Source organism: Pristiophorus japonicus, chromosome 20, assembly GCF_044704955.1.
Source record: "Pristiophorus japonicus isolate sPriJap1 chromosome 20, sPriJap1.hap1, whole genome shotgun sequence".
In the NCBI taxonomy this organism is placed as follows: domain Eukaryota; kingdom Metazoa; phylum Chordata; class Chondrichthyes; family Pristiophoridae; genus Pristiophorus; species Pristiophorus japonicus.
In genome coordinates this window covers 56709107-56724844 of record NC_091996.1, presented here as the reverse complement: position 1 = coordinate 56724844, position 15738 = coordinate 56709107, and positions in this window count along the sequence as shown.

Here is a 15738-nt window from a genome sequence, read left to right as displayed (position 1 = left end):
CACTGTTCGTTCTGCCTGGCCATTTGAGACCGGCTTGAACGGTGCTGTTCTAACATGGTTAATTCCATTGCCTGCCATGAAGTCCTGGAATTCAGTGCTTGTGAAGCACGGGCCATTGTCGCTGACCAAGATGTCCGGTAGACCGTGGGCGGCAAACATTGCCCGTAGACTTTCTACCGTGGCAGAGGATGTGCTTGAATTTAAAATGTCACACTCGATCCATTTGGAGTAGGCGTCTACTACAACCAAAAACATTTTCCCCATGAAAGGACCTGCGTAGTCCACATGGATGCGTGACCAAGGCTTGGCAGGCCATGGCCAGGGGCTAAGGGGGGCTTCCCTGGGCGCATGGCCCAGCTGGGCACACGTGTTGCACCTGCGAACACAAAGTTCCAGATCTGCGTCTATCCCTGGCCACCAAACGTGTGACCTGGCAATTGCATTCATCGTGACAATGCCCGGGTGCCCATTGTGGAGTTCTCTGATGAACACCTCTCTGCCCATCTGGGGCATGACTACGCGGTTTTCCCACAGTAGGCAAACGGCCTGAATCGAGAGCTCATCCTTGCGCCTGTGAAATGGTTTAAATTTCTCAGGGCATGCCCTGTACGTGGCTGCCCAGTCCCCATTCAGGACACATTTCTTGACTAGAGACAATAGCGGGTCTCTATTTGTCCAGACCTTAATCTGAACGGGCTGTCACGGGTGAGCCTTCGCTTCCGAAAGCTTCAACAGCCATGACCATCTCAGCACCATGCTCGGTTGCCCCCTCAGTGGTGGCTAGTGGGAGCCTGCTGAGTGCATCGGCGCAGTTTTCGGTGCCCGGTCTGTGCCGAATTGTGTAGTCATAGGCAGCTAACGTGAGTGCCCACCTCTGTGTGCGGGCCGATGTGTTTGCATTTATGTCCTTGTTGTCGGCCAAAAGGGACGTTTGGGGTTTGTGATCTGTCTGCAGCTCAAATTTCCTGCCAAACAGGTACTGGTGCATTTTCTTTACTGCATATACACATGCGAGCGCCTCCTTTTCCACCATCCCGTAGCCCCTTTCTGCCTGGGACAGACTCCTGGAGGCATAAGCTACGGGCTGTAACTGACCCTTGGCATTGACATGCTGCAACACACACCCGACACCATAGGACAACGCATCGCACGTTAACACAAGTTTCTTACATGGGTCATATAGCGTTAACAGATTGTTGGAACATAACAAATTGCGTGCTCTATTAAAGGCCCTTTCCTGGCTGTCCCCCCAGACCCATTCGTGACCTTTGCGTAGGAGCACGTGTAGCGGCTCTAGCAGCGTGCTCAATTTGGGAAGAAAGTTACCAAAATGGTTCAGGAGCCCCAGGAACGAATGCAGCTCCGTCGTGTTACGGGGTCTGGGTGCTCTCTGGATCGCTTCCGTCTTGGATGCAGTAGGGCTGATCCCGTCTGCTGCTACCCTCATCCCCAGGAATTCTACCTCTGGAGCTAGGAAGACGCACTTCGCCTTTTTCAGTCGCAGACCTACCCGGTCCAGTCTGCGTAGCACCTCCTCCAGGTTGTGGAGGTGTTCTTCAGTATCGTAACCCATAATGAGGATGTCGTCCTGAAAAACCACCGTCCCTGGAATCGACTTGAGGAGACTTTCCATGTTTCGTTGGAAGATCGCAGCGGCCGAGCGAATCCCGAACGGACATCTGTTGTACTCAAACAACCCCTTGTGTGTCGTGATGGTGGTCAGCTTCTTCGACTCACTCGCCAGCTCCTGGGTCATGTAAGCTGAGGTCAGGTCCAATTTTGTAAAAAGTTTGCCACCGGATAGCGTCGCAAAGAGGTCCTCCGCTCTCAGTAGCGGGTACTGGTCTTGGAGTGACACCCGATTGATGGTGGCCTTGTAATGGCCACATATCCTGACCGACCCATCCACCTTGAGCACCAGCACAATCGGGCTCGCCCAGTCACTGAATTCGACTGGCGAGATGCTGTCTTCCCTCAACAGGCGGTCCAATTCGCCTTCTATCTTTTCCCGCATCACGTACGGCACCGCTCTGGCCTTGTGGTGTACTGACCTGGCGTCCGGGTTTATGTGAATCACTACCTTGGCCCCCATGAAAGTGCCAATGCCGGGTTGAAATAATGAGTCAAATTTGTCCAGGACCTGTGAGCATGATACTCGCTCCACAGAGGAAATTGCATTGACATCGCCCCATTTCCAGTTCATGACAGCAAGCCAACTCCTCCCCAGTAGTGCGGGACTGTCCCCTGGAACAATCCAGAGTGGCAACCTGTTCTCCGAATCATTGTGGGTCACGACTACCGTGGCGCTGCCTAGCACCGGAATGATCTGCTTTGTGTAAGTCCGTAGCTGTGCGTCAATCGGCGATAATTTTGGCCTCCTGGCCTTGGACGCCCACAACTTTTTGAACTGTTTGATACCCATCAGGGACTGGCTGGCACCCGTGTCTAACTCCATTGATACTGGGATGCCATTGAGGAGCACTTTCATCATTATCGGTGGCGTCCTGGTGTATGAACTGTATACGTGCTCCACATGAACTCGCTGAACTTCAGCTTCCAGCGATTTCCCCCAGTGTCCATTTCTGCAATTTCTGCAGGTATTTTGCTCATCTCTGCAAACTCCGGCTGAATGTATGCCTCCACGCCTCCAGCATGAGTTGCGGTTTGAAACAAAAGGTCCCTTGCCAGTCGATCGTCCCTGACTGCCCCTGTTATTGTCCTTGAGTGCACCATTAACAGGTGTTGATGGCCCCATTACTGGCCGCATTGTCCCTTGCAATTTCGTGAATCGCTGTTCAGCTTGCCATTGTCTCTGTCGAACTCCCCCTCTGGGTTCGACTACATGTTGGGGCATGCCTGACTGCCCTTGTCTGCCTGGAGAACTGTGTGCTGCTTTAACAATGTTGAATCTCTGTCCCAACCATTCCTTAACACAGTACCTCTCGTCTGTTCTGCTCGTGGCCATGCTCGCGTGGTTTAAATCCCAGTTTCTTGTTGCCATTGATACGTCCTCACTACACAGTATAAATGCACACGAGGCCCATGCTTGAGAGAAGGTCAGTCTGTGACCTGTCCTTTATTCCTTAGCACTCAAGTGATGAAGGTGGGTGGAGCTTCCCCTTTTATACCTGAAGGTCCAGGTTAGGAGTGTCTCCCACCTAGTGGTCAGTGTTCTCACAGTGTACAACTTAGGTCAGTTTATACATGGATTATAATGCTGGTTGAATACATGACATTATGTATGTGGATTTTCTAAAGGTGCTTGATAGATGTTCCATGGGGATCCATTCTTGGAGTCTTGTAATTCACAATATTTGTGAAAGATGCAGAGTGTTGTGTTCATACTCTATTTGTTTGTTACAGCTCACAGGACGGACATTAGGATCTTGCGGGAGCTATTCACAGTTGCTGTACTCATGCTGGTTCATGCAGGTTTAGGGACACCATTTTGGGTTGTATAAAGCACACGATTTAAGCTACTTTTCTCCTGGATCAGTTTGTAAGTTATACACGTGTACACAACATAATTTGGCGATGAGGATGACTCAAATTAACCTCCCTACCCCGTCTCCCACCTCCCGCCTTTCCTCTCCACACCCAGGGACCCTCCAATTCTGTGGCCGTGATGGATAAAACATTTTCTACCTGCATCACGGTGAGTGGGTTAGACGGCGACAGCATAACAACAGCTCACAGCCATCCAATACTTATTGCTTTCGCCTCTCGCACGCTCTCGTCTGCAGAACGTAAATACTCTACAGGGGAAAGCGAAGCGCTCGCTTGCATCTACGCATGTGAACGCTGGCGCATCTACTTCTACGGCAGGAAATTTACCCCCCGTACGATCACCAAGCGCTAACTACGCTACTCACTACAACTAGATCTGGGCACAGACCACTACGAATCAGCCGATGGTCAGATTGCCTTCATCAGTATAACATTGATGTACAGAACCACATAGCTAACATGCTCAGCCACTCGACACCTGCTTCGGACTCTGGTACTGACTTGTTCACAGATGACAACAGATATGTCACATTGATCATCACTCAGTCCAACAGAAATCTTGTCTCCTGCGACAAACTTAAAACTGAATCACAGAGTGATGCTACGCTCCGGCATGCGTGCCAGTTCCTCCAGACTGAGTGGCCTAAACAAATTCTGGAAGAGCAGGAAATATTCCACAGAATTCATGATGAATTTTCCGATTGGAATGATGGCTGCCTAGCTCAAGGTGATAGAGCAGTAATTCCCAAGTTGCTTCAACAGTGCGTTCTCTCATTAGCATACGATGGACACCCTGGCATTGTCCGCATGAACTAGCGATGTCGCGATAAAGTATGATAAAGTATGGGATTGACACTCACATTGAGGAGTTTTGTCTCGCACTGCAAAGCATGCAGTCTGAGTGAAAAAGCCACAAACATCTGACAAGTGCCAATGAAGCCCATTCCATGGCCACAAAGACCATGGCAACAACTTCAGTTGAATATCTTCGGTCCAGTTGAAGCAGCTCCACAGCACCAGTGTTTCCTTGTTGTAGTACATGACGTGCATTCCAAATGGGCAGAAATCGCTTCGAAGTTCAGTGACCTCATCAACGATCGTCACTATTCTGCAGCATATGTTCACAAAGTGGGGTCTCCCAGAGGTCATAATCACTGACAATGGACCACAGTTTGTGTCCGACCAGTTCGCGGATTTCCTCACTCGTCATGCTATTGAGCATCGCCTTACTGCTCGGTACAATCCTCAAAGCAATGGAGGTGGCGAGCGTTTAACCGCATCATCAAAGAGGTTTGAAAACCAACCTCGCAGCAGGCCGAACATTCGCGAAGCGGTTTAAATCATTCTCCGCACACACCATTCAACAAAGCACTCGCTAACGGGGAAGACACCCGCTGAGCTCATGATTTGGTGGAATCTTCGCTGGCTACTGGACATTCACAAACCCCCAGGCAAACCTAGCGTAATGATAACCACACTCGCATCCCAGATTTTCAGAACGCCAACGAAAATCGAAGTCGTACACTGATACAAAACGACGCGCTCAAAATCCCCAACTGCAGAACGGAGATTGGGTCAGAGTTAAGCGCCCAAACTATAGTCATAAGCTCGCATCTTTACTTTCACCTCCAAAACAGATCGAGCGAATATTCAGCCCTCAAACCTACGAGCTCAATGATGGAACTCGATGGAACGCTCGTAGACTGATCGCAACTTACTGGCCAACAGACCAGCAGGATGGAACAGAGGCACCGTTCTGTTTCCCAACCAAAAACCTCGCTCAAACACCGCAAACTCCATGTTCAGTGTATCAGAACACGATCTGGTCATCTCAATGACTTTGTCTGTACATAGGCTGTGTTTTAAAAAGGGGGGAAATATATTGTGTTCATGACAGGCATTAGGACCCTGAGGGAGCTATTCACATTTGCTGTACTCATGCTGGTTCATGCCATTTAGTGACTCCATTTTGGGTTGTATAAAGCACACGGTTGAAGTCACTATATTCCTAGCTCAATTTGTCAGTTACACGCGTACACAACACAGAGCAGGGAGAATTGTAGCAATTTTATGTTTGCTGATGACATAAAGCTCTGTGGGCAGGTAATGAGCAGGAAGTGCTTGATTACCTTCAGAGAGACTTGGACAAATGATGCTGGTGGACTGATGAATGGCAGGAGGATTTTTATGTGGATAAATGTCGGGCAGTGCATTTAGAACAGCTAACTGCTGCTGACACCAGAGGGTTGCATTTGGCAGCGCCCAAAGGGAAAAGGATTTATGAGTGATCATTAATCATTCCCTAAAAGCACTTGGTCAGTGTGAGGCAGTTATTAATAAGGCAACTTGGTTATTATGGTGCATCTGGAGGGCATTGCGTAACAAGTCAAAAGGGTGTGCTGACATGGTGCAGATTAATGTTGAGGTGAATCCTGGTGGGGGATGTGTAGCTTTTGTCCAAGGATGACCTTAAACAATGAAGGAAGATTCAAGTGACAAACCTGTTGAAGAAAGGATGGAGAGAAGACACGATATAAGTCTTCAACAAGATGAAAAGTACACAATGTGGAAGTAAACAAATTATTAACTTGGACAATAAGCCTAGTACTAGAGAACACAAATGTAAAATTCACAAGCCTCCTGCAAGGTTCGAGTTTAGTAAAAAAATTTTTTTTTCTTCTCACAAGATAGTGCACATGTGGAAGGAACAGCCAAACGATGTTGACTCCTGGTCAAATGGGTCCTCTAAGAAGAGCTGAATTAGTATTTATTGAGCAATGGGAGTGAGAATAACAGAGATATTTAATAACATGAGTTTTTTCGGTGGCAGTTAAGGAAGAATGGACAATAAGGAGGTTCATGTTTTCGAAAGTAAGGATGAGCAGGATTAGTGAGAGTGATGTCCATGGTAGAGTAATTACTCGTGGACTCTGGATGAAGTGGGCTTGCTGAGCTCGATGACTTTTTTTTGCAGCAAGTTTTATGTTCTTATGTGTAGCATTCTACTGGACAATAAACATTATATGTGGTCCTGAGCTATCCTTCACCACCATGCGAGGATGATGTGGAATCTGTATGGGTACAGCTGCAAAACACCAAAGGGTAGAAAACGTTAGTGGGAGTTGTGTACAGACCACCAAACAGTAGTAGTGAGGTTGGGGATGGCATCAAACAGGAAATTAGGCATGCGTGCAATAAGGGTACAGCAGTTATTATGGGTGATTTTAATCTGCATATGGATTGGGCTAACCAAACTGGTAGCAATACTGTGGAGGAGGATTTGCTGGAGTGTATAAGGGATGATTTTCTAGACCAATATGTCAAGGAACCAACTAGAGAGCAGGCCATCCTAGACTGGGTCTTGTGTAACGAGAGAGGATTAATTAGCAATCTGGTCATGCCTCTTGAAGAAGAGCGACCATAATATGTTAGAATTCTTCATTAAGCTGGAGAATGACACAGTGAATTCAGAAACTAGGACCCTGAACTTAAAGAAAGGAAACTTCGACGGTATGAGACGTGAATTGGCTAGGATAGACTGGAGAATGATACTTAAAGGGTTGACGGTGGATAGGCAATGGCAGACATTTAAATATCACATGGATGAACTTCAACAATTGTACATCCCTGTGTGACGTAAGAATAAAAAAGGGAAGGTGGCTCAACTGTGGCTAACAAGAGAAATTAAAGAAAGTGTTAAATCCAAGGAAGAGGCATATAAATTGGCCAGAAAAAGCAGCAAACCTGAGGACTGGGAGAAATTTAGAATTCAGCAGAGGAGGACTAAGGGTTTAATTAGGAGGGGGAAAATAGAGTATGAGAGTAAGCTTGCAGGGAACATAAAAACTGACTGCAAAAGCTTCTATAGATATGTGAAGAGAAAAAGATTAGTGAAGACTAATGTAGCTCCCTTGCAGTCAGAATCAGGGGAATTCATAATGGGAAACAAAGAAATGGCGGACCAATTGAACAAATACTTTGGTTCTGTCTTCGCTAAGGAAGACACGAATAACCTCTCGTAAAAAACTAGGGGACCGAGGGTCTAGCGAGAAGGGGGAACTGAGGGAAATCCTTATTATTCACTGGAGTTTAGAAGGATGAGAGGGGATCTCATAGAAACATATAAGATTCTGACGGGACTGGACAGGTTAGATGCAGGAAGAATGTTTCCGATGTTGGGGAAGTCCAGAACCAGGGGACATAGTCTTAGGATAAGGGGTCGGCCATTTAGGACTGAGATGAGGAGAAACTTCTTCACTCAGAGAGTTGTTAACTTGCGGAATTCCCTGCCGCAGAGAGTTGTTGATGCCAGTTCACTGGATATATTCAAGAGGGAGTTAGCTATGGCTCTTACGGTTAAGGGGATCAAGGAGTATGGAGAGAAAGCAGGAAAGGGGTACTGAGGGAATGATCAGCCATGATCTTATTGAATGGCGGTGCAGGCCCGAAGGGCCGAATGGCCTACTCCTGTACCTATTTTTCTATGTTTCTATGTTTCTAGTCAAGAAATGGTGTTAGGGAAATTGAAGGTACTGAAGGCCGATAAATCCCCAGGGCCTGATAGTCTGCATCCCAGAGTACTTAAGGAAGTGGCCCTAGAAATAATAGATGCATTGGTGGTCATTTGCCAACATTCCGTGGACTCTGGTTCAGTTCCTATAGATTGGAGTGTAGCTAATATAACCCCACTTTTTAAAATGGAGGGAGAGAGAAAACAGGAAATTATAGACTGGTTAGCCCGACATCGGTGGTGGGGGAAAATGCTGGAATCAATTATTAAAGATGTAATAACAGCGTATTTGGAAAGCAGTGACAGGATCGGTCCAAGTCAGCATGGATTTATGAAAGGGAAATCATGCTTGACAAATCTTCTGGAATTTTTTGAGGATGTAACTCGTAGAGTTGATAAGGGAGAACCAGTGGATGTGGTGTATTTGGACTTTCAAAAGGCTTTTGACAAGGTCACACACAAGAGATTAACGTGCAAAATTAAGGCACATGGTATTGGGGGTTATGTATTGACATGGATAGAGAACTGGTTGGCAGACAAGAAACAAAGAGTGGGAATAAACAGGTCCTTTTCAAAATGGCAGGCAGTGACTAGTGGGGTGCCGCAGGGTTCAGTGCTGGGACTCCAGCTATTTACAATATACATTAATGATTTAGATGAAGGAATTGAATGTAATATCTCCAAGTTTGCAGATGACACTAAGCTGGAAAGCTACAGGGGGACTTGGACAGGTTAGGTGAATGGGCAAATGCATGGCAGAAGCCGTATAATGTGGATAATTGTGAAGTTATCCACTTTAGTGGCAAAAACAGGAAGGCAGATTATTATCTGAATGGTGACAGATTAGTAAAAGGGGAGGTGCAACAAGACCTGGGTGTCATGGTACATCAGTCATTGAAAGTTGGCATGCAGGTCCAGCAGGCAGTAAAGAGGCAAATGGCATGCTGGCCTTCATAGCGAGGGGATTTGAGTATTGGAGCAGGGAGGTCTTACTGCTGTTGTACAGGGCCTTGGTGAGATCACACCTTGACTATGGTGTGCAGTTTTGTTTTGCTAATCTGAGAAAGGACATTCTTGCTATTGAGGGAGTACAGCAAAGGTTCACCAGACTGATTCCTGGGATGGCGGGATGACATATGAAGAAAGAGTGGATCGACTAGGCTTATATTCACTGGAATTTAGAAGAATGAGAGGGGATCTCATAGAAACATTCAAAATTCTGACGGGATTGGCCAAGTTAGATGCAGGAAGAATATTCCCAATGTTGGGGAAGTCCAGAACCAGGGGTCACAGTCTAAAGATAAGGGGTAAGCCATTTAGGACCGAGATGAGGAGAAACTTCTTCACTCAGTGAATTGTGAACCGGTGGAATTCTCTACCACAGAAAATTGTTGAGGCCAGTTCGTTAGATATATTCAAAAGGGAGTTAGATGTAGCCCTTCTGGCTAAAGGGATCAAGGGGTATGGAGAGAAAGCAGGAATGGGATACCGAAGTTGCGTGATCAGCCAGGATCATATTGAATGGTGGTGCAGGCTCAAAGGGCCGGATGGCCTACTCCTGCACCTACTTTCTAATGTTTCTATGCTACAGGCACAGATTTTTGTCTTTATATAACTGTGCTTTGTAGGGGGAAACACATTTATTTCTGCAGGTACCTCCAGTGGATAAGGCAAACACTATTTAATTTCCAATCAAAAAGCACTTCAGTGATTCTGAACATATCTCTCACACGCTACTTTCCAAATCCTTTAATTAGAACCTTCCCCCATGGCTTGCATTACGAGAACACGCACGTATTTCCAAGGTGAACACTACATTAAAATCAGTAATGTAGCTGTGTAATAAGATGAGAACATTATAGGCCACCAATAATTAAAGGCATGCACTCAGAGAATCAGATGATTTAGACCAGTAATTTATTAGGGCAGGCTCTGAACATCAGTTGCAGTGTAATTTATCGGTGTATCTGAAAGTATTTATGACACAATGCACGTCGCTGAATTAACTTTTAAAGAATAATAAATTACTTTTTGTGAAACAAGTGATAACTTCAAGGGCACAAAGCTGATACAAAAACAATTGAAATATGAAACATTATGTTGTACATCCTTTCGTGAATTGGAAAGCTTTCATTTGAAAACGGGCACAGGCTCTTCAGCGGAAATAAATAAATCCTATTGCTGACATTTCTTTCTGTGAAGCTCCTGTTATTAAAACTTTGGTGTGTGCCACACTGTAACTTTCTGTACAGTTATAGCTTACTTCCCATGTAATGCTTTTATAATGACAAACTTGTAATATGTCACACGGGAATCTATATTAACTTTTTAAAATAAGAAACAGTATTTCGGCTTTTGAAGGTACGGTTGATGTATCAGCCGTGACTCAGTTGATAGCACCCTTGCCTCTGATCAGAGTTCCCACTCCAGGGTTCAAGTCCCACTCCAGAGACTTGAGCATAAAAATCTAAGCTGACACTCCAGTGCAGCACTGAGGGAGTGCTGCATAGTTGGAGGTACTGTCTTTCGGATGCAACTTTAAAACGAGGCCCTATGCTCTCTCGGGTGGACATAAAAGATCCCATGGCATTATTTCTAAGAAGAGCAGGGTAGTTATCTCTGGTTTCCTGGACAATATTTATCCCTCAATCAACATCACTACAACAGATTATCAGGTCATTATCATATTGCAGTTTGTGGGAGTTTGCTCTGCAAAAATTGGCTCCCACATTTCCTATCATCATCATAGTCGATCCCTCGAACGAGGATGACTTGCTTCCACATGAGTTCTCAGATGTTTCAATGAAGGACCTGATGTTCCAGTCCTCAACTCCCATTGAAGGGGTGGAAGATGCCTTTGCATGGATTTTTTTAACGTGTGGTGACCGTTGCACATCAGCCACCACACGGGTTTGACAGAGCTAGGGCTTTTTGACTGGAAGGATGTTTCCAGTGTGGTTCTGCAGGGCTCAGTAGTGGATCCCTTGCTGTTTGTGGTATACATCAATGATATAGATTTGAATATAGGGGGTATGATTAAAAAGTTTGCAGATGACACTAAAATTGGCTGTGTGGTTGATAATGAAGAGGAAAGTCATGGCTGCGGGAGGATGTCAACCTACTGGTCAGGTGGGCAGAACAGTGACAAATGGAATTTAATTCGGAGAAGTGTGAGGTAATGCACTTGGTGTTGGTGGGGGGGGGGGCACTAATAAGGAAAGGGTATACACATTAAACGATAGGCCACTTAGAAGTGTCGGTGAACAAAGGGACCTTGGAGTGCTTGTCCACAGAGCCCTGAAAATAGCAGGCCAGGTGAATAAGGTGGTTAAGAAGGCATATGGAATGCTTGCCTTTATTGACCAAGGCATAGAATACAAGAGCAGGGAGGTTATTCTCAAAATGTATAATACTTTGGTTAGGCCACAGCTGGAATACTGCGTGCAGTTCTGGTCGCTGTATTAAAGGAAGGACATGATTGCACTAGAGAGGTTGCAGAGGAGATTTATCGGGATGCTGCCTGGAATGGAGAATCTTAGTTATGAGGACAGATTGGATAGGCTGGGTTTGTTCTCCTTGAAACAAGGAGGCTGAGAGGAGACCTCATTGAGGTATATAAAATTTTGAGGGGCCTGGATATAGTGGATAGTAAGGGCCTATTTCCCTTGTTGGAGAGGTCAATTATGAGGGTGCATAGTTTTAAAGTGGTTGGTGGAAGGTTTAGAGGTCATTTGAGGGGAAGCTTCTTCACGCATAGGGCTGTGGGGGTCTGGAACTCACTGCCTGGATGGGCGGCAGAGGCAGAGACCCTCACCACATTTAAAAGATGCTTGGATGGGCACTGGAAGTGCCATAACCTGCAGGGTTACGGATGTAGAGCTTTTAAGTGGGATTAGACTGGATAACCTCATGTTGGCTGGCTCAGATACGATGGTAAGTACTTCTGAAACTTAATATGGCCCATGTGATCTCCTGGACTAGTTTTCATTGACTAGAAGAGTCGGAGACCACACAATCAACAAGAGAACCAGTGGGAACCTGCTCAACCTTCGCCATCTCCAGGACAGGTCCAAGACCACCCCAACCTCTGTCATTGAGCTGCAGTACGTGGATGAAGCCTGCATCTGGGCACATACAGAGGCTGAACTCCAGGACATAGTTGTTATGTCTTTAGATGCTCTGATAATGACTCCACGAGGCAAAGAATTGTACTTGAACTGTAGTGACCTTAGTCCATTTAATGGAACTCCAGAGTGAGTTCACACATGGTGGCCTTGGGTACTGTTGGGGGAGATCGCCAAACAGGGGAAGGCAGCAGCAGCCAAGTTCATGGCACCATGGGTGGCTCTGCTGCGCAGGAGGGCAGGAAAAAGAGTGGGAGAGCTATAGTGGTAGGGGATTCTATTGTAAGGGGAAAGCTAGGCATTTCTGCGGCCGCAATCATGACTCCAGAATGGTATGTTGCCTCCCTGGTGCAAGGGTCAAGGATGTCTTCGAGTGGTTGCAGGGCATTCAGGAGGGGGAGGGTGAACAGCCAGTTGTCGTGGTGCATATAGGTACCAACGATATTGGTAAAAAGTGGGATGAGGTCCTACAAGCTGAATTTAGGGAGCTACGAGTTAAATTAAAAAGTAGGACCTCAAAGGTAGTAATCTCAGGATTGCTACCAATGCCATTTGCTAGTCAGAGTAGAAATAGCAGGAGAGTTAAGATTAATACATAGCTTGAGGAATGCTGCAAAAGGGAGGGATTCAAATTCCTGGGACATTGGAACCGGTTCTGGGGGAGGTGGGACCAGTACAAACCAAATGGTCTGCACCAGGAACCAATGTCCTTGGGGGAGTATTTGAGAGTACTGTTGGGGAGGATTTAAACTAATAGAGCAGGGGGATGGGCACCTATGCAGGGAGACAGAGGGAAGTAAAATGGGGTCAGAAGCAAAAAGTATAAAGGAGAAAAGTAAAAGTGGAGGGCAGAAAAATCAAAGGCAAAATTCAAAAAGGGCTACATTACAACATAATTCTAAAAGGACAAAGGGTGTTAAAAAATTAAGCCTGAAGGCGCTGTGTCTCAATGCGAGGAGCATTCGTAATAAGGTGGATGAATGGACTGCGCAGATAGCTGTTAACGGATATGATGTAATTGCGATTACGGAGACATGGCTCCAGGGTGACCAAGGCTGGGAACTCAACATCCAAGGATATTCAATATTCGGGAAAGATAGGCTGAAAGGAAAAGGAGGTGGGGTAGTGTTGCTGGTTAAAGAGGAGATTAACGCAATAGTAAGGAAGGACATGAGCGTGGATGAGGTGGAACCTGTACGGGTAGAACTGCGGAACATCAAAGGGCAGAAAACGCTAGTGGGACTTGTGTACAGACCACCAAGCAGTCATAGTGAGGTTGGGGATCGCATCAAACAGGAAATTAGGGATGCGTTCAATAAAGGTACAGCAGTCATCATGGGTGACATTAATTTACATATAGATTGGGCTAAACAAGCTGGTAGCAATACGGTGGAGGAGGATTTCCTGGAGTGTATAAGGGATGGTTTTCTAGACGAATATATCGAGGAACCAACTCGACAGCTGGCCATCCTAGACTGGGTGTTGTGTAATGAGAGAGGATTAATTAGCAATCTTGTTGTGCAAGGCCCCTTGGGGAGAGTGACCATAATATGGCAGAATACTTAATTAATTCAGAGACTAGAGTCCTGAACTTAAAGAAAGGTAACTTCGACGGTATGAGATTGATTTGGCTAGGATAGATTGGCGAATGATACTTAAAGTGTTGATGGTGGATAGGCAATGGCAGACATTTAAAGATCACATGGAGGAACTTCAACAAATGTACATCCCTGTCTGGAGTAAAAATAAAACGGGGAAGGTGGCTCAACCGTGGCTTACAAGGGAAATTAGGGATAGTGTTAACTCCAAGGAAGAGGCATATAAATTGGTCAAAAAAACGCAGCAAACCTGATGACTGGGAGAAACATAGAATTCAGCAGAGGAGGACAAAGGGTTAAATTAGGAGGGGGAAAGTAGAATATGAGAGTAAGCTTGCAGGGAACATAAAAACTGACTGCAAAAGCTTCTATAGATACGTGAAGCGAAAAAGATTAGTGAAGACAAATGTAGGTCCCTTACAGTCAGAATCAGGTGAATTTATAATGGGGAACAAAGAAATGGCAGACCTATTGAACAAATACTTTGGTTCACTAAAGAAGACACAAATAACTTCCAGAAATACTAGGGGACCGAGGGTTTAGCGAGGAGGAATTGAAGGAAATCCATATTAGTCAGCAAATTGTGTTACGGAAATTGATCGGATTGAAGGCCGATAAATCCGTAGGGACTGATAGTCTGCATCCCAGAGTATTTAAGGAAATGGCCCTAGAAATAGTGGATGCATTGGTAGTCATTTTCTAACGTTCTATAGACTCTGGATCAGTTCCTATGGACTGGAGGGTAGCTAATGTAACCCCACTTTTTAAAAAAGGAGGGAGAAAGAAAACAGGGAGATATAGACCGGTCAGCCTGACATTGGTGGTGGGGAAAATGTTGGAATCAATTATTAAAAATGTAATAGTAGCAGCACATTTGGAAAGCAGTGACAGGATCGGTGCAAGTCAGCATGGATTATTGAAAGGGAAATCATGCTTGACAAATCTTCCAGAATTTTTTGAAGATGTAACTAGTAGAGTGGACAAGGGAGATCCAGTGGATGTGTTGTATTTAGACTTTCAAAAGGCTTTTGACAAGGTCCAACACACGAGATAAGTATGCAAAATTAAAGGACATGGTATTGGGGATAATGTATTGATGTGGATAGAGAATTGGTTGGCAGACAGGAAGCAAAAAGTAGGAATAAACGGGTCCTTTTCAGAATGGCAGGCAGTGACTAGCAGGGTACCGTAAGGTTCAGTGCTGGGACCCCAGCTATTTACAATATATATTAATGATTTAGATGAAGGAATTGATTGTAATATCTCCAAGTTTGCAGATGACACTAAGCTGGGTGGCAGTGTGAGCTGTGAGGAGGATGCTAAGAGGCTGCAGGGTGACTTGGACAGGTTAGGTGAGTGGGCAAATACATGGCAGATGTGGTATAATGTAGATAAATGTGAGGTTATCCACTTTGGTGGCAAAAACAGGAAGGCAGATTATTATCTAAATGGTAACAGATTATTAAAAGTGGAGGTTCAACGAGTCCTGGGTGTCATGGTACATCAGACATTGAAAGTTGGCCTACAGGTACAGCAGGCGGTGAAGAAGGCAAATGGCATGTTGGCCTTCATAGCGAGAGGATTTGAGTACAGGAGCAGGGAGGTCTTACTCCAGTTGTACAGGGTCTTGGTGAGACCACACCTTGAATATTGTGTACAGTTTTGGTCTCCTAATCTGAGGAAGGATATTCTTGCTATTGAGGGAGTGCAGTGAAGCTTCACCAGACTGACAGATGAAGAAAGACTGGATCAACCAGGCTTATATTCAATTGAATTTAGAAGAATGAGAGGGGATCTCATAGAAACATATAAAATTCTGACGGGATTGGACAGGTTAGATGCAGGAAGAATGTTCCTGATGTTGGGGATGTCCAGAACCAGGGGTCACAGTCTAAGGATAAGGGGTAAGCCATTTAGGACCGAGATGAGGAGGAACCTCTTCCATCAGAGATTTGTGAATCTCTGGAATTCTCTGCCGCAGAAAGTTGTGAGGCCAGTT